Here is a 19363-nt window from a genome sequence, read left to right as displayed (position 1 = left end):
CCATGATCAAATTATGAAACACCAAGAGGTGGTAGTCAGGGCTTTGCTCTCGCACTCGGAGTCAATCTTGCAGCCCTGGCCACGCTGCTAACTAGGAGCACAGTGTCTGGATTACCCGCATCACCACTGACAGCTTCACCCAAGTTAGGAGTTAAAATGCCAAGAAAGTTGAGTTAGAAACTTGGGTTAGGTGAAAATAAAGCTATCTCTGTTAAAAATCAAAACAACTTTGTGAAGTCTAGCTGGCACTTCCAGCCGAATGACATCATTTCAGGTCTGTATTCTAGCATCGAGTGGTACAGTTCTCCCTTGGGGCTGGCTTTGCCTGTCTGATCTGCCAGTTCTTAAGAAGCAAGCTCATCCCTAACTTTAACGGAGATTCCAAGGAGAGCGAGGACAAGGCAGCACCAAGGACAGCATCCCGTAGGCTGTGGCAGTGGAAACCATTTAGATTGGCCTCCAGCAGCGGTCATCAAAGTTTCTCAGGGCCCTGGCATCACGTGGAGGGCCTCCTGAAACTCAGACTGCTGAGTCCCACCCCCAGAGTTTCTGATTCAGTGGGTCTAGGGTGGGCACGAGAATCTGCATTTCTGACAAGTTCTCACGGGCTGCTGCTGCTGGTTTGGGGACCACACTTTGAGAACCACCGACCTCGAGCCAGTAATCTAGATTGTTTAGGTCTGGACATTGAGAATTTCTAACTAACCCATCATCTGATCCATAGTTTTATAGCTAGTATCTAAAGGTATAGTAAGCAACTTGGTCAAACCTCTTTGCTGAAATTCAGATACACAAAGCATCAATGAAGCAACAATCATAAATGCTTAGAATAGGGTTTCTGAGGGTCAGGCACCATGCCAAGTATGTCACCTTGTGATTAGTAAATGAGTTAGAATACATAAGCTCCATTTCACAGGGGACAAACCTGAGGCACAGACAGGTTATGTGACTTCCTCCAAAGTAGCATAACTAGACAACAGGACAACTGGGATTCAAATTCGGGCTGACTGGCTCTTAACCCATTACCCCAGGCTGACTCTCCATGTGGCAGATAGGATGAGCTCCATGGAGGTGAAATGTGCTGTGTAAATTAAGAAGGACGCTGCTAAGGGGCCAGGAATTCTTGCAGTGGCATCAACTTACCTACCAGTCACTTAACCTCACTGGTTCAGCATTAATTTCTGTAACTGTTTATGAAGTTTGGACACTGTTACAATCCAAGGGTTGGCAAACTAGGTCCCACAGGCCAAATCCAGTTTACTATGTAGTTTTCTTTTAAAACTTTTTTACTGAGAGATAATTCTAGATTCCCATGCGGTTGCAAGAAATACTACCAAGAGATCTCTGGATGCAATGGTTGGGAAGAAATAAGAAAAAAATCATTTTCCCAATCTCTATAGAAATATTTCTAAGGAAGGCCTTGCCATGTTTTGGATATATGCAGAGACCAAAAAGTCGGGTTTGATAATCTTCATTCAAGCATACTGTTATGTATGTCCAGGAAGTGGAAGGAAAACACAAAAGGGGTTCTAAATTTGAACACTTTACAAGTCCAATACAAGACAGGACCCGGATCACAGCTACTTGGCTGATTGATAGGCAATTGTATAGCTTTTCTCAAATATTATGACATAAGAACTGAAGCCAGTTTCTGAACAACTGTGTTGCCTAGCCTTGGGCTTTGGGTGGGAATCACTTCTTTTTATTCTAGTTATCGTAGTCTTGGAGTCAGGCAGCAATGAGTTGCTGGATGTAGTTAGACTTGAGATACTCAGTGTGGGCTGCACTAGGGTCACCTGGGCTTGTCTGAACCCCACTTCTGACCAATTAATTCTCTGAGGGAGGAGTATATTTCACAAGACCCGAAGGTGAGTCTAGTGTGCAGCTTGGGTCATAAGGACCAAGTTAGTGAATGTTTCTAAGGTCTTCCCAGGACAAACCAAATGGAAATGTTTGTTGATTAGGAAAGTATTTCTTTGGTTGAATGTCAGCGTTGCTGGGATGAAAGTCCCCAAATGTGGGAAAGAGCCAAGCCTTCTTGGAAAGGCATGGAGCACAGATGTACACTTATGTATAGGGTGATCCAATGGTGAGCCACAGCTTCTGTTTGGGATAGGACATGGGGAAGAGATAGTGTTACCCAGAATGCCATTGAGTCCAGAACAATAGCCATACTGGGCTTGACATGGGCTGAAGACACCCTCTAGTGAGTGTGCTGTGCCTTCTCAGTGCTGCGGATATGTGTTTAGCCAGCAATATGTAGAGTTGTATTCTCATAGGTCAGGGGATCATCCGTGTTACTTATTCCAACCCAGCCCAGTAGGTCCCCTCTATGCTCCCTGCTTTGCTGTATGTCCCCTACCCTGGAGAGTCACTTGACTTTAACCATGAATTTAGCAACTTTTAAGCCCTGTCCCAATCCGTCTCACTCTAAAAACTGTCAGGGCTGCTGTTCTCTCCAAATAATCCCAATCACACCCTTTGGAGTGACTCACCAAGAGAAGAGTCCAAGTAAGTCCCATTCCATTGGAGTTTCTTTTAACTTGTTCAGCCTCTGGGTATAAACACAATGCAAGGAGGGTTATGTTTTTGGTATGATGTGCAAAGCACTGATTGCTGAGTGCTGAACTGTTGCACTGTAAGCTTTGGTTCAAGATCAGTCAGCTATGTTGGCCTGCTCCCGCAAAATTGAATCCATGAGTTCTCAGGATGCCAGATCTCTAATGTCTGGCTACTCACCATTTCAGAAATGCCCAAAGCAGTCTGTTCCTAGCCTCTGGCTAAGGATCTGGTTTCTGACATAAGTGCCATTTCTTGTGATTCCCATCAATAACACCTATTCATTGACACATAAAATACAAGAGCTACACTTGACTTATAGCAACTGTATTACATATATATGCGTGTGTACATGTAATACATGTATACACATATGTATATATGTATTATACATACACATACATGTAAGTTTTTATTTAAATTCCAGTTAGTTAACATATGGTGCAATATTAGTTTTGGGTGTATAATTTAGTGATTCAACAGTTAACATACAACACCTGGTGCTCATCAAGACAAGTGCCCTCCTTACTCCCCATCACCTATTTCCCCCATTTCCCCCCCCCCACCTCCCTTCTGGTAACCAGCAGTTTGTTTTCTAGAGTTAAGAGTCTGTTTTTTGGTTTTCCTCTCTCTTTTTCCCCCTATGTTTGTTTGTTTTGTTTCTTAAATTCTACATATGAGTGAAATCATATGGTATTTGTATTTTTCTGACTTGTTTCACTTAGCATAGTACTCCCTAGCTCCATCCACATCGTTGCAAATGGCAAGATTTCATTCTTTTTTATGGCTGAGTAATATTCCATTATATAGATATACTACTTCTTTTTTATTCATTCATCAGTTGATGGGCATTTGTGATCTTTCCATAATTTAGCGATTGAGCAACTGTATTGTCTATTGCTGTGTAACAAATTACCCCAAACCCTGCAGCTTAAAACAATAAGAAGTATTATCTCAGAGTTTCTGTGCATTAGGGATCTAGAAGTGGTTGAGCTGGGTGGTTCTGGCCTGGAGTCCCTCATGAAGTTGCTGTCAAAATGTCAGGTGGGACCATAGTCATTTAAAGCTTTGGCTAAGACTGAAAGATCCACTTCTAAGATGGTGTACTCATGGCACTGGTTAATGGATAATGACTATTATCAGGAGACCTTAGTGTCTTTCCATGTACACCTCACCACTGGGCTGCTTGAATGCCCCCACAACATGGCAGCTGGCTTCCCCCAGAGGAAGTGATCCAAGAGAGAGCAAGGCGGAACCTGCGGTGGCTTGTATGACCTAGCCTTAGAAGTCACACTTCGTCATTTCGGTAATATCCTATTGATTGCCCTAGTCAGCCCTATTCAGTATTAGACAGGACTACATAAGGGTATGAACACCAGGAGGCAAGATTCACTGGGGACCATCTGGGAGATCTCTCCAATAGTACCTTTTTTTCTAAACCAACGAGAACACTGGAGTCCAGAGAAGTGAGGTTTGCCCAAAGTCACTCAGCCTTAACATTCCAATATTTGTTTTTCTTTCAACCCCAACCGATCCTTACCACCCACAATTTCTTATATTTATTTAAAACACCAAATGTTGTTTATCTTTGGGAAGATTAGAAAGATTATTTCCAAATGTGAAGCCAGTTTCCCTGATGTTTTTTAACAGAGGAAGCCTTCAGAAACCAGACAGCGTATAAGCAAAGTGTACACTCCAAGCACTCCGGAAAGGTTTTTCTTCACTTCCTTGAGTCGTTAGGGAGGCAGTGCTCCAGAAGGAGGGAGAAAAAAGCAGAACCTCTGAGGGAAAGCAAACTCAACAGAGAACTAAAAATCCCATGTTTGAGGGATAAAGTTTACCTTTTGCATGCTGTTCTCTCTCCTTGGCTTGTTCCCATATTACGATGTTTTCTTGCTCTTGCTTTTGATTTCTGAGAGTGAAAGAACAAGAAAAAGAAAATAAGAAGTGAGGAAACAAACAGAGTATCACAATCAAACCAATGGCAAGGCCACCCTCCTTAAGGAGTGTGGGTTTCATTAACCCAAGATAAAAGGCAGCGACCTGGCCACAGGGACTCCCTAGGAAAATCACAGATTTTTTTTCCTTTAAAAACTTATGTCTTTGAACACACACACACACACACACACACACACACACAGATTTTTAAGCACAAAGCTCTGAACTGATCAATATTATCAGTTCTTTTCTCTTCAGGATCCTCTTTGAAACAGCCATCTTCTAAGAAAGGCAACAGCAAGAAAGAAACCTCTTCTTCATTCTCTATCCCTTTTCTATCAGCTAAAAAACGACAAGGCCTGTCATCTCTGATCACCGTAACTCGTCAGGAGACACGACCACTTTCTCCCTGCCTGACCTATTTTGTCTAATGGGGCCCACTCCTGTGCCCTCTGCCACGCTACCTTCTCTCCCGAGTTCCATTTATAGCAGAGCTTTATTAATGGTTAAATCGTTAGGAGCGGATCTGTCTCCCTCCCAAGGCTTCTTTCCCCTATTCAATAAATTAAGCCATGGGATCCGAGAGACTGTCCATTTCTGCTCTATTTAAGCTCAGATTCTTCCCAGCTCACAAAACACTGTGAACTGACAGGTGAGAGCTCAGTATGAGTTCCCAGGGCCTGCCCAGCAGTCTGTGGTCACTTGCGATTTGTTTCGTATTTAGTTCTCGAAGTAACGCTTGTGTGGCCCATGGGAATTTACCTAAGCCCTTGATGAAATTCTCCTATCTGGAGCTGAAATGCTTCACCAAGGAGCCTTTGGGCCTTCGCTAATGGTGAATGGCCTCCTTTCACAATCCTCAGGCAAGAGCCCCTGGACAAGTGCTAGGAGGGTCTGACATGTTTGACCCCTCTTTTCACCTTGCAAGAAGGTTTGCAAATTCCATTCATCCGCCATTCTTGTTGCTGTCACACAGGTGACCTCACTGAACAACTGGAGCATTAGTGGCCCACAGCTGTCAAAGTGACCTGTGCATTTCACTTCTCAGAGCCTTTTCTCACTTGGTTTTAGTTGCCAGAGCCCTACAGTCAACAGAGCTTTCAAAAAAAAAAAAAAAAGAAACAGAAAAACCACAAAACTGATAATGTCACTGCCCTGCTGAACACCCTTCAGTGGCTCCCCATTACCCCTGGGGCCGGTATTAACTGGCTTATACTCACCAGTGTTCCCCCATCTTGCATTGCTGCCTGCTCAGAGCATTTCTTGTTCCAAACCTAGTGAACTGCTCCCGGTTCATGGAGGTGCCACGCTAACATGAGGCTGCTACACATACTCAGAATATTCTTTTCAAGTCTTTCTCCTATACCCATTAGCTGGTTAGTTCCTACCCCTCATTAGGTCTCAGATTATTTTTTAAATAGATTTTATTTATTTTTAAAGATTTTATTCATTCATTCATTCATTCATTCATTCATGAGAGACATAGATAGACGGAGAGGCAAACCCCCTGTGGGGAGCCCGATGTGAGACTTGATCCCAGGACCCCAGGATCACTACGTGAGCCAAAGGCAGGTGCTCAACCTCTGAGCCACCCAGGTGCCCCTAAGTCTCAGTTTAAATACAATTTCTGAAAAGCCCTTCCATGGCCCCTTAACTGAATAGCACCCACAGCAGCCACCATTTATTTTATTATCTGACTGTTCTTCCAGATGTTCAGTTCCTTGAAGAGGGATAACTTGTCCCCTAGTGTATCCACAGTACCTAATACATTTTCTGACATATGATGTAACCAAATTAAAGCCAGGCATTTTGGTGCTCACCTTTAAAACCATTTACGCACATTTAAGTCCCAAGCCACATCCAAAAGAAGCGTAAATTGGTTGCCAAAAATGGCCTCAGAAATGAATGCAGATCTTCATCTAAGAAGGATTTACATTGTAAAACACACAGTAAAACTACTCCAAAAGTCTCTTGATTCATTTCCAGTGCAAGATCCCTTCACCCTAGAGACTTACCCCAAATCTCTCATTATTTCCCCCAAACCCAATTATCCGCTGGTGACCCCAAGCCCTTCTGTTTCTGTAATTTTGACTCCGTTAACTCCTTTCGATTCTCTACTCCAGCCACTTAGACCTCCACCAACCATCAGCACCACAATGAGCCTCCAGCCAAGATGACAATGACTGAATCCTGCTTGGAGGGCAGAGGGGAGTAAGGGATGTGTTGACTTATAAGATTTTGTGGAACTTGTAAGCTTTTCTTTTTTTTTTTTTAAATACATAGAGGTGCTCTGCTAATTGCTTTAATAAGTTATGCTCCCAACAGCCCTATAAGCTTGATACTCTTAGTTTCCTGCACTACAGAGGAGTACTTGACCACGGTGACATGGCTAGGAAGCAGGAAGAGTCAGGATCTGAAGGTGAGAGTTCATGCTAAAATGCCCCCACAGTAGGCACTCAGTAAACATGAGCTGAACATATAAACAAGATCCCACCTGGGAAACAGTTTGGAGGCCGGCAAGGCAAAAGGTGTGGAAGGGTTTTCTCTGATGAACTGATTGCAAGTACATGTCAAAGCTTTACTTCAAAGTTGCTTAAAGAAGGGGAGTGGGAGGTTTCCAGTTAGGAAATGTATGTCATGGGGATGAAAGGTACAGCACTGGGAACATAGTCAGTAGTATTGTCATGGTGTTGCATGGGGAAGACGGTAGCTACACTTGTGAGCACAGCACAACATATAGACTTGTTGAATCATCATGTTGTACACCTGAAACTAACGTAACACTGGGTGCCAACTATATGCAATAAAACAAAAAAAAAGTTGCTTAAAGAAGCTTCAAAAGGCTAGTTCACAAACTTGGAATAGGAAATAATGTGGTTAGATAACATTGTTAGACCAAGTAGAAGTGGTCATTAAACTCTGTTACAAGGCTGATTTAGTGAGGCAGGTAAATCTAATTTCCCAGAAGGGGCTCTTAATCTGATTAAAGTTGATCAGAAAATCATTCATATGTTTTATCAGAAATGCCCCAGAAGGGACCACTCATCACACCAGAGCACACAGCTGTCCCAACTCAGGTTTGGGATCATTTTCTTTCACAGAAGTGTTTCTTGACCTCATCAATCTTCACATTTGGGTGGGATAACTCTTTGGGGTGGGGGCTGTCTCAGGCCCTGTGGGATGCTTAGAGTATCCCTGGCCTCTACCCACCAGATGCCAGTGGCACCTCTTCCTTCTGGATGTAATAGCCTAAAATGTCTCTACATGTTGCCAAATGTCTGTGGGAGGGGACAAGATACCACCTCACACAGTGAGAGAATGCCTCCTCTAGACTGTGGTCTATGGACTAAAAGTGATGGCATCTCTTGGAAGGTTGCTAGAAACGCACAACCTAAGCCCCACCCAGACCCCTAGAGAAGGAATCTGCAGTTTAACGAGATCCCTAGGTGCTTCCTATGGACATTAAACTCTGAGAAGCCCTTCTAGGCCAGCAGTTCTCAACCCTGCCTGCACATCAGAGGCCTTGGGAGCTCTCAAGAATACTGCTCACACCCCCAGAGACTGATGTCATTGGTCTGGGGGCAACCTGGGCCTTGAGAGTTTTAAAAACTCTCCAGGTGATTCTAATTTGCAGCCAAGTTTACACTTCTTGTTCTGGATAGTTTAAAAACAACCTGCCCTACAGCTTTGGGAGTGATTTCCAAAAACCTATATCGAGACCTCACATCTCCAAAGTGATGCTTCTTTCCTTCCCATGAACATCCTTCTTTTTTGACCTTTTATCACTTTTAAGATGACAGAATTAAAGTTCTTTGATGATGGTTTCAAAAGGTAGGATTTGGCTATAACTAATTTAAAATTATGGTTGGAATGATTTGGGAAAAAGAATGAAGGCATTGGTTTAACCTTCCCCAGATAACTTCCTAAAGAAGTAAAAGCCATATAGGCAGTGATATTGTAAAAGTGATGTATGGCGAGATGGCAGCTACACTTGTGGTGAGCACAGCATAATGTATACAGTTGCCAAATCACATATGTTGTACACCTGAAGCTAATGTAACATTGCATGTCAACTAAAACAAAAGAATTTTTAAAACTTTAATTAAAAAAGAAGAGCCAGCAGAATCATCCCTCAAAAGCTTGCTAATTTTAAAAAATGTCTGTACTTGAAAAAAATCCAAACATTAAACAGCAAGCTCTAACAAGAAAATTGTTTTGCATGAAATGTGCAATTATATAAAGAGCCCATGAAAATTGGGAACCAAAACACTAACACCTTAATAGATAAACAGATAAAGGAAATGAGCTCACAATTCACAAAAGTGGATGTATAATTAGAGAAGCATGAGAAAATGTGCAGCCTCACTAGTAATCAAAAGCATGCTCAATGAAAAAAGAGTTAACAATTTTCCTCTTATAATATTCACCATGATGAGTGGGAAAATGATCATGAAACAGACACTTGCTTATTCCCTCAATAGATATGGAGTGTCTTCTGAATAGGAGGCATCCCGCTAATCTACACAATGAGGGTGTGGGGCTTAGGAAATGAAGAAAGTTCAAGCCATTAAAAATTTCTATCTTCCCCCATCCACTTAGGCCTTGATGGAAGCTATCCTAAAGAAAATGTTCATGTGGAAAAAGTTATGTTCATTTATGATAGCAAAAGTGATTAAAAGCCCAAATACCCATTAACAAGATTCTGATTAAGTAAACTCTGGTGTATCCACCTCATAAAATACTACAGACACTATTTGTGATATAATGAATGATTATTGAAAAAGAATACGAACAGTAGACTACTGGAAGAATGGTGCAGTAATAAAGTAATTTTGAAAATGCTACCTGGTGTCATCCCCACCACCCAAAACACACAATATACATCTGTATATTTAAAGCTCTGAGGGTAAAAGATGTGTACTCTGAGAACTCTGGAACACTTATGAAAGAATTGAAGATAACACAAAGAAATGAAAAAGAATTCCATGCTCATGGATTGGAAGAACACTGTTAAAATGTCTATACTACCTAAAGCAATCTACACATCGAATGCAATCCTTATCAAAATACCACCAGAATTTTTTTCACAGAGCTAGAACAAACAATCCTAAAATTTTTATGGAATCGCAAGAGATCCGAATGGCCGAAAAAGAAAAACAAAGCTGGAAGCATCATGATTCTGGAATTCAAGCTATATTACTAAGCTGTGATCATCAAGACAGTATGGTACTGCCACAAAAACAGACACACAGATCAGTGGGACAGAATAGACAACCTGGAAATGAACTCTCAACTCTATGGTCAACTAGTCTTTTTTTTTTTTTTTTTTTTTTTTGGTCAACTAGTCTCTGACAAAGCAGGAAACAATGTCCAGTGGAAAAAAGTCTCTTTAGCAAATAGTGTTGGGAAAACTGGATGGCAACATGCAGAAGAATAAAACTGGACCACTTTCTTACACCATACATAAAAATAAATTCAAAATGGATGAAAGACCTAAATGTGAGACAGAAAACCATCAAAATCCTAGAGGAAATCACAGGCAGCAACCTCTTTGAGCTCAGCTGCAGCAACTTCTTAATAGACACATCTCTGGAGGCAAAGGAAACAAAAGCAAAAATGAACTATTGGGACTTCATCAAGATAAAAAGCTTCTGCACAGCAAAGGAAACAATCAACAAAACTTTTTAAAAGGCAGCCTATGGAATGGGAGAAGATATTTGAAAATGATATATCTGATAAAGGGCTAGTATCCAAAATCTATAAAGAACTTACAAACTCAACACCCAAAAAACAAATAACCAAGTTAAGAAATTGGCAGAAGGGGATCCCTGGGTGGCGCAGCGGTTTGGCGCCTGCCTTTGGCCCAGGGCGCGATCCTGGAGACCCGGGATCGAATCCCACATTGGGCTCCCGGTGCATGGAGCCTGCTTCTCCCTCTGCCTATGTCTCTGCCTCTCTCTCTGTGACTATCATAAATAAAAAAATTAAAAAAAAAAGAAATTGGCAGAAGACATGACTACTACAGACACTATTTGTGATATAACGAATGATTAATGAAAAGAGAAATACAAATCAGAGAAATACAAACCAAAACCACAATGATGACGGGATGAGCACTGGGTGTTATGCTATATGTTGGCAAATCGAACTCCAATAAAAAAAATACAAAAAAAAAAAAACCCCACGATGAGATACCACCTCACGCCTGTCAAAATTTATAACACAAGAAACAACAGATGTTGGTGAGGATGTGGAGAAAGAGGAACCCTCTTGCGCTGTTGCTGGGAATGCAAACTGGTGCAGCCACTCTGGAGAATAGTATGGAGGTTCCTCAAAAAGTTAAAAATAGAGCTACCCTATGACCCAGCAATTGCACTACTAGGTATTTATCCGAAGGATAAAAAAATACAGATACAAAGCGGGTACATGCACTCCGATGTTTACAGCAGCATTATCAGGAATAACCAAACTCTGGAGAGAGATCAGATGTCCATCAACTGATGAATGGATAAGGAATAAGTGGTGTGTGTGTGTTGGAATATTACGTAGCCATCAAGAAGAATGAGATCTCGCCATTTGCAATGATGTGGATGGAACTAGGGAGTATTATGCTAAATGAAATGTTAGTCAGAGAAAGACAAATACTGGATGATCTCACTCATATGTGGAATTCGAGAAGGAAAACAGATGAACATATGGGAAGGGGGAAAAAAGGAGAGAGGGAAACAAGCCATAAGAGACTCTTAATAATAGAGAACAAACTGAGGGTTGATGGAGGGAGGTGGGTGAGGGATGGGCAAGTTGGGGGGTGGATATTCAGAAGGGCACTTGTGATGAGCACTGGGTGTTGTATGTAAGCGATGAATCACTGAATTCTACTCCTGAAACCAATATTGCACTGTATGTTAACTAAAATTTAAATAAAAAAAAAGAAAAATATAAAGCTGTGAGGAGCCCTAAACCGAAGAAAATGGTTTATCTTTGTTTAACCTAGTATTTCTCTATTTATCTGACCATAGAAAGTTTCCTTTTTTTCCTTCCTCTCCTTTTCTTTCAAAAGTGAAATGTGTTTTATTGTCTCTTGGAACTAGTATTTCCCAAACAAAGAAACAAACCAACCAATCCTTGAGGATATGTTGGCAGATACAGTAGTATTGAAAACTATGTAAAAATAAAAGTCATATATGCTATATACACACATACATAGAAAAAATCCATCAAGTTGTTCACTTAAGATTTGTACGTTTACTCTACAAAAATGTTAAAAAGAAACTACTCTAAATTCTGAGAAGGAAAGAAATATTTTTTAAGTTAAATATTGGGGTCCGTTAGAACAAGTAAAAGAACTAAATCAACTTATTGATACACTACAGGTATATTTTTTTGTATCAGTTGTTTCTGCAAGGTGCCTCCAATACCGTCAGTATGTACAGATTACTTGTGCTCATTTTATTAGAGTTTTGAAAAGAAGCATGGGGGAAAGAGCTCCAGACAGGCTTTCTAATCCTGGACCAGCCATTAACTAGTTTGTGTGATCTTGGACAATTGAGTCAACTCCACTGGATTTTAATTGCCTAATTTCTAAAATGAGGAGCAATATGACAATTCTAGTTCTGTTCATCTTCAAAAATAGTTTTCAAGCTTTGTAGTTCTAGCTTTGCCTGATGGAACATCAAACGCCAGGTTTTTATTTGAATACCACTTGGTACCATCATTGGCTAGTGTAAAAACAAACAGTTGGTCAGCTCTAAGGTGATCTCCATGGCAATGTGATTCCAGGATGCCTTGCGGGAGAGAGACAGAGAGGACTATATTTATTTTATCGGTTCTGTTAACCTTATGTCAAGTAATTGGTTTACCATTTGGATGTTCCAGAACCTGTGACTGCCACTGACTGTTGCCAGATGGTTCTCAGAGGATGTTGGGTATTTCTGATGCAAGCACCATTGTCTCTAGGCTTTGAATGCTCATGCCTAAACAACACAGAAGGATCCTGCCATCTTTGGAAACTGTGAGAATTTCTTGATAAGACAGCAGTCTACTCCATTTGCTCCATTGCTTTGTCTACCTTAGGTGTTAGTGAGCTCTGCTTCATGTGGTGGGTCTTGGGTCAGTGTTTGTCCAGTGAAGTCACTGGCCCCCTAGACACAGGGAGGTCTGTGCTCTGCTGGATGGAGAGAGACTGACCACAAAACCAGGAGCTGCCAGTGGTGATGGGTCTTGGATGATGCCCATTTCTCCGCTTAGGTCTCCCCAAACAAAGTCAGTGTTGTCTCAGCTGCCAGCCGTCAACTCTGGCTTGATTATCCAGTTACCACAAATTCTCAATATGATAGGATTAAAAGCAACAACAACAACCCTTCTGAACTTGTTTTAGTGGGATTTGACCTGGACACGCAATTTACCTTTTCCTTACTCAAATTCTCCATGTCCAGCACAGAATGCTGCTTGAACCTGGATTTTAGGTGCAGAATTAAAAAAAAAAAAAGTCCTGCTCTTTATGCTTTTTCTCATCTTCTCCGCTTTTACTAGTTGTTGGTAGAAACATTTCAGTTTTCACTTTCTCCATCAGAGGCTTCATGATGCCCAAAAGCCAATTTGGGTGGGTGCTTCATGGTTTTAAGAAAAAAGTTTTTACTTAGAGTTTTGTTTTTTTAACTTTGTAAGTGGCTGTTTGGGATAAAAGAGAATTCTGGGCTTGGAGTTCACCTGAATGCAATTCCAGGCTGTGTGCTTCCTCTTGTTTGCCCGACCCTGGTGTGTGAGGTTCCACAGGAACCCCAGTTGTAGCTCGCACCACCTTCCTCTCCATGTGGTCATTTCCATGGGCCAATGTGCGTGAATGTGCTTTACAAATTTCAGAGGACCCTACCAATGCCCTCTAGCCAATTCCAAAGCTTCAGTCAGTTTGCTCTGGGTGCATGGCCAGCCATCGCATATGGAACCAGAGAGAATATGAGGTACACCCTTTCTCTTGACTACTTTTGAGTGTCACTGTGTTTATGGTCTGTGATTGAGCAGCACGCAGGAGGAAGTAATCACCACACAGTCCCTGAGTGTCTGGTTAAAGGACTAAATGCAGACAAGTGTTGAGTGGACTCCATTTCATAAATGATGTATGAGGGGCCATGGCCACTATGACTAACACAGCTATAAATGGGTCATGGCAAGGCATAAACATCACATGTTCCTCAGCCTGGATCTAGGGTGACACAAGGGAGATATCTGGTGTATCACCCCTGTACCAGCCAACGTGTGTCCTTCCCAAGCTTAAACTACAAGTGGGGCCTCTATGTCTTTTGGATTTGGGTACAAAAGGTGTGTGGGATACCTGAAGAGTGACTTTTCAATAAAGTGCCTCATATTCCCCATCGTTCTCACAAATGTGCCTACAGAAGAAGAGGACACAGCTGGCTAGGCCGCAAAGCAGTGTGGCCTGGGATGCCACCCAACACACTTGCATTCCAACAACCCGAAAAACAAGTGTGCTTTGTCGCATGCACACTTTTAGCTCTGGATCTCTTCTCATTGTTCCCATTTCTAAAATTGAACGCTGACCCCGTGTCTCTGAATTTCTGCATTCTTGTATTCTGGAAACTGACAGGTATTTCAAGAACACACTGAGTCCCACAAGGCCAAGGATGGAGACTCCGGTCCTTTGGGGGCTTGGCAGTGCAGCAAGGACCATATGTGACCGTAGCCATCAGCACTGCCCTGTGTCCAATGTTGCTGGGTCCTCTTAGATTTCACTGGGACCCGGGAGGGAGAGGGAAAGCCTGGGGGGTGGGCAGGATGGTCTGCAGAAGGACAACTGCTGTGAGTCCTCTGTCTCATCTGCTGTCTCCTGCCTGGCTCCTTCTACAAGGGAGAACTGAGATCCCACTGCAGATTAAATGAAGTAATTGTGTGAAGTGGCACACAGCAGGTGGTCAAAACTGGCACCATTGTCATTAGCTATTTCCCCACCCCCATATGATGCATAGGCCGATGATCTGGGTACAGGGGTCCCGTCTTCCACCAGCTTCCTCAAGCTTCCCATGGCTGGCAGGCACAGCAAGGGAAGGGGAAGAGCACAGATCCCCCGGGAATAGTGTTGCAGAAAGAATTGCATATGTTTGTTTTCCTAAATCATCTGGGCCTCTTACAGTGGTGACGATGATCTGGGAAGACTCGGTCAACATTTCCTTGTGTTTCCAAAACTGTCAGGGACAGAGGACCACAAGCTGAGCCCCACTGTGAGGGGTGCTTCAGGGCTTTTAAATAGTCACTGGAGGATCATTGCAAATGGCTCATCTCATACTTCTCAGTATGGCCACAATTTCATCCACCTGGGGCATATAGGTGGTGGTCAAAGTCCATATCAAGCTTGTCACAGAAATGGTTCCCATTTCTGGGTTGCAGATGGCACTTCTCGGTCTGGACACTTCTTGGAGTGAAATCACACCTCCTAGAACATACTTCAGTGACAATTTGCTATGACTCATCACTCTTTCCATGCTGCTCAGAGGAGCTGAAGGAATGTCTCAGCTTCGAGGGCAGATTGTCATAGGCCTCTCACTAAGCCAGAGTGACTGGCCATATGTCACCCAGCACAGTCACCACAGCAAATGGCTTGAGTGTACCGCAATGGGGCTATAGCCAGGGCCTCAGGCAGATGTGACAGCACCATGGGGATGCAGCACATCAAATCAACACTCCTGGTGTACCGTGTGGCCCCTCGCTCATTCCTGCTGCCTCACATTGACAAACGTGGCTTTGGCTATAACTCCAACTCCACTTCTCATCCTGCTCTCGCTTACCCAGTGGTCCACTCGTCAGTCCTCTGGGCCGTGCCGTGGGCCAGGTGCTGTGGTCGGCAGGGGGATGTAAATATGAATAGGGAAGTATTCACAGGCTCCCGGAGGTGAGAGCCTAGTGGCAGGACAGCTATGTAGGGAAGCCATGAGAGGAGAGACAGGATGCATATATAACAGATAATTGCAATGCAGTGTGTTATGTGAGAGTCACAGCAGTGAAGAGGGGGTACACAGTTGTAAGCACAGAGGGAGAGGCCTGAGGGCTCCCCTCACATTACAGAAGCAGTGAGCGTCCAGCAAACTCAGAGCACGGGGTGCACGAGGGAGAGTGGTCAGATACGGACTAGCTGGAGGGCCCAGATGAGGCTAGGAAGTTACTGGCCAACAAAAGGCATTTCAGCCAGAAGTCTGGGGCCGGGAAGAGTTGGTATCTTGCTTCCTCTTGGTGGCCAGCATGGACTGAGAATAGAGTTTCTAAAAAAAAAAAGTGCTAAAGAAATATGAGCACCTGTGCTGACTGCTATTAATGTTTTCAGCTATATCTTTATGAATCTTTCCCTATCTTTTCCTCTGGCTTGAGAACCGTCCAGAACTTTCCTGTTAGTGGTCTGGAAAAAGCCCCAGAATCAAAACACCTGAGTTCAAATCCCAGCTTCTCTATTTACCAGCTATGAGACTTTGAGTTACTCACTTTGCCTTTTGACCTCTACATATTTCATCTCAGCAGTGAGTACAGGTGGATTTTGGAGACATTGTGGGTTTGGTTCCAGACCACTGCAAAAAAAGTGACTGAAATGAATTTTTTTGGTTTCCCAGTGCTTCTAAAAGTCATGTATACACTATTTTGCAGTCCATTAAGTGTGCAATAGCATTAGGCCCAAAATAAAACCGAGGTACATGCCTTAAATAAGATACATTATTGCTTAAAACCTGCTAACCATCATCTGAGCTTTCAGCAAGTTGTACTCTTTTTGCTGGTGGAGGGGCTTGGCTTGACGTTGATGGCTGCTGACAGATCAGCATGGTGGTTGCTGCAGGCTGGGGTGACTGTGGCAGTTTCTTAAAATAAGGCAACAGTTAAGTTTGTGGCATCGAATGACTCTTCTTTTCTCTTGAATAGTTAGTGGCCACTGTAGGGTTATCAACTGGCCTAACTGCAATATTGTTATGTCTCAGGGAATAGGGAGGCCTGAGGTGAGAGAGACCAGGGAAGGACTGGTCAGTGGAATAGTCAGAACACACACAAACATCTGTTAAGTTTGCTACCTTATCTGGGCATGGTGCATGGCACCCCAAAACAATTACAACGGTAACATCAAAGATCACTGGTCACAGATCGCCATAACAAATATAATAATGAAAATATCTGAAATATTGTGAGAATTACCAAAATGTGACAGAGATGCCAAGTGAGCAAATGTTATTGGAAAAATGCCCACAGACCTGCTCAACACAGGGGTGCCACAGCCCTTCAGTTTGTCAAAAGTGCAGTATCTGCAAAGTGCGATAAAGTGAAGTGCGAGAAAACACGGTATGGCCATATAAACAAAAACTGCATTACAGCAATGCTGTAAATGGTAAATGACAAAATGTGCTCTAAGAACACTGGAAAGCCAAGCATTCTAGAAGACCTCTGCTACAGGGCTCTCCTCAGGGCTCACTGGCCATGACTGGGTCCCATGGCTACCCCTACCTCGAAGAGATACCGGCAGGGAGAGTACTTGGCCTCTGTAGTAGAGGAAAACGAGGGTGAAGGTAGTTGAGCGTGGGAATGGAGAGAAGCCAGCCCTAGTGTCTGCCACAGCAGTGAGGGACCTTTGTTTGTGGAGTTTTCTTTCTCCAGCCACTGACAATAAACAAATGTGAGCATTCCACTTGTTAGAAAAGATTCATCTTGTTCACATAAGGAAGTAACACAAGGAATGACACCCAGGAACAATGGGAAACAAATGTGTAAATGATGTCAAAAGATCTTTACATTACAAGAGATTTTAAAAGAAATGGCACCATATGCATTAGCTACGGGTGCATAACCAACTCCCCATCACCCAAATCCAATGGCTTAGAACAAAGTCATTTATTATCCTAGCTCGTATGTTCCTGGCTCAGCTGATTTAGGCTGGGCTCACTTAGGCATCTTTTTTTTTTTTTAAAAGATTTTATTTATTTATGAGACAGAGAGACAGAGACACAGGCAGAGGGAGAAGCAGGCTCCACGCAGGGAGCCCGATGTGGGACTCGATCCTGGGACTCCAGGACCATGCTCTGGACTGAAGGCAGATGCTAAACCTCTGAGTCACCCAGGGATCCCCCTCACTTAGGCATCTCTATTAGCTGGAGGCTCTGTGCTAATGGGGCCTGGGGGGGACGTGTTAGCTGGGGTGGCTCAGCTGCACATGCTTCTCATCCTTTTCCTGGGATCAGCGGGCGGGCCAATGGCAGATGTGCAAGAGAGTTACCAAACACATGTGACACCTGTTCAGGTTCAGGGTCAGAACTGACAGACCATCACTTCTGCCTCATTCTGTTGGCTGAAGCAAGTTTCATGGCCAGACTCAGATGTGAGGAATTATACCCCACCTATGATAGTAGGAAAATTACATGGCAATGGGGATGGCTGTGTGGAGGGGTGGAGAATTGGGGCCACGACTGCAAATTTACCACAGGCACCAAAGGTCTCGCAAGTCACACACATAAGGTTAGCATTATACTCTAATTCTTCCAGAAGGAAGCCATCCTAATTTAGTTTGGAATTATTTAAATCACTAGAGTCAAAGCGGATGGTCACACCTACTCATAGTTCACTTTATATTCATGGAATCAAGAGATGAAGTTTCCAAGTGAAAATGATGTCTCCAATTTTGACTTTTACCTATCACATTGATTTTCAAGCTATCCCTACATTATATCTTACGAAAACAAAACTAATGCTTCTTTTGGCTTTTCTTTTGCAGGTTTGATGTGAAGAACTGAAGAGAAAGAGAATGGATTCAAATAAAAATAGCTCATGAAAAAATTTTATATATTTGTATGAAGATTATGAACCTCCTGAATGCCTAAGCCTCTAGCAGGAATGTCTTGTTTGTACATTTGTATCTCTGCCTTCTCGTTGGCTTCACTTCTTACTTTACCTTCCTGTTTGGCACCTGGCAAAGCAAATTAGCTGAAGAATTCACCAACTGGAGGAGGAACTGGATTTTACAGAGAGGGATAGGGCAATATGCATGACAATGATTTTGATAGGAAGTTCTCTATACTTCACACACTATTTTGGTCAATATTTGGAATGTATTTTAGTTCTTCACATCCTAAATTATATCAATAAACTTTTTATGAGTTCAAATACTTGAGTAAATATAAAATGTGAATCTAGACTAAATCAATTTTTGTATCTTCAGATAGCTACATATTCCTCTTCATGGAGAGAAATGAGATATAAGAGCCAGCCAGGGGTGCCTGGTGGCTTGTTCGGTTAAGTGTCTGGCTCTTGGTTTCAGCTCAGCTCATGATCTCCTGGGTGGTGAGATGGAGCCCTGCATTTGGGCTCCACGCTCAGTGGGGAGTCTGCTTGAAGATTCTCTCCCTCTGCCCCTTCCCCCACTTGCACTCTCACTTTCACTCTCTCTCTGAAATAAATAAATTAATCTTAAAAAAATAAAAAAGAGCCAGCCAGATCCCACATTGCTTACATGGGGGTTTCTCCTAAATAACTGGGTACCATGGGTAAAACTAGGGCTGACTGGTCGCTACAAAGGGGGTTAAACAGTGCCTTATGACTTGATGGGTGAGCACTGGGTGTTATACTATATGTTGGCAAATTGAATTTAAATAAAAAAATGTAAAAGAATAGCGCCTTAGGAACTGGGCATCGTTGATAGTCCTCCAAGGATGACCTTTGTGGTGAATGTGTTGTACTTCCATAGAGGCCTAGAAATTCCCTTTGCCCAGATGAGACAGAGTTCATTAAAAAGCACAACAAAATAAACCTGAAAGATCAGAACCAGAGAGGGGCAGATCATACCTTAGGTGTCCAAAGAAAGGTGAAATGTGTCTCCTGCTGCTAAGATGGA

The 19363-nt window shown here is 42.8% G+C and overlaps 1 protein-coding gene across 1 annotated transcript in view; it reads left to right on the top strand.

The window, feature by feature from the left end:
* The window catches only part of SMPX (small muscle protein X-linked), a 54056-nt gene extending 35420 nt beyond the window's left edge, over positions 1-18636 (top strand). Inside the window, exon 5 of the mRNA XM_025997410.2 lies at positions 18248-18636. The gene's annotated coding sequence lies outside the window, so the exon portion shown is untranslated. The remainder of the gene's footprint in view (positions 1-18247) is intronic.
* Positions 18637-19363: the final 727 nt, after the last annotated feature.

Source organism: Vulpes vulpes, chromosome X (genome assembly GCF_048418805.1).
Source record: "Vulpes vulpes isolate BD-2025 chromosome X, VulVul3, whole genome shotgun sequence".
Taxonomy (NCBI): domain Eukaryota; kingdom Metazoa; phylum Chordata; class Mammalia; order Carnivora; family Canidae; genus Vulpes; species Vulpes vulpes.
The sequence above is the reverse complement of the archived record's forward strand: the minus strand, read 5'-3'. Positions and strand labels throughout refer to the sequence as shown.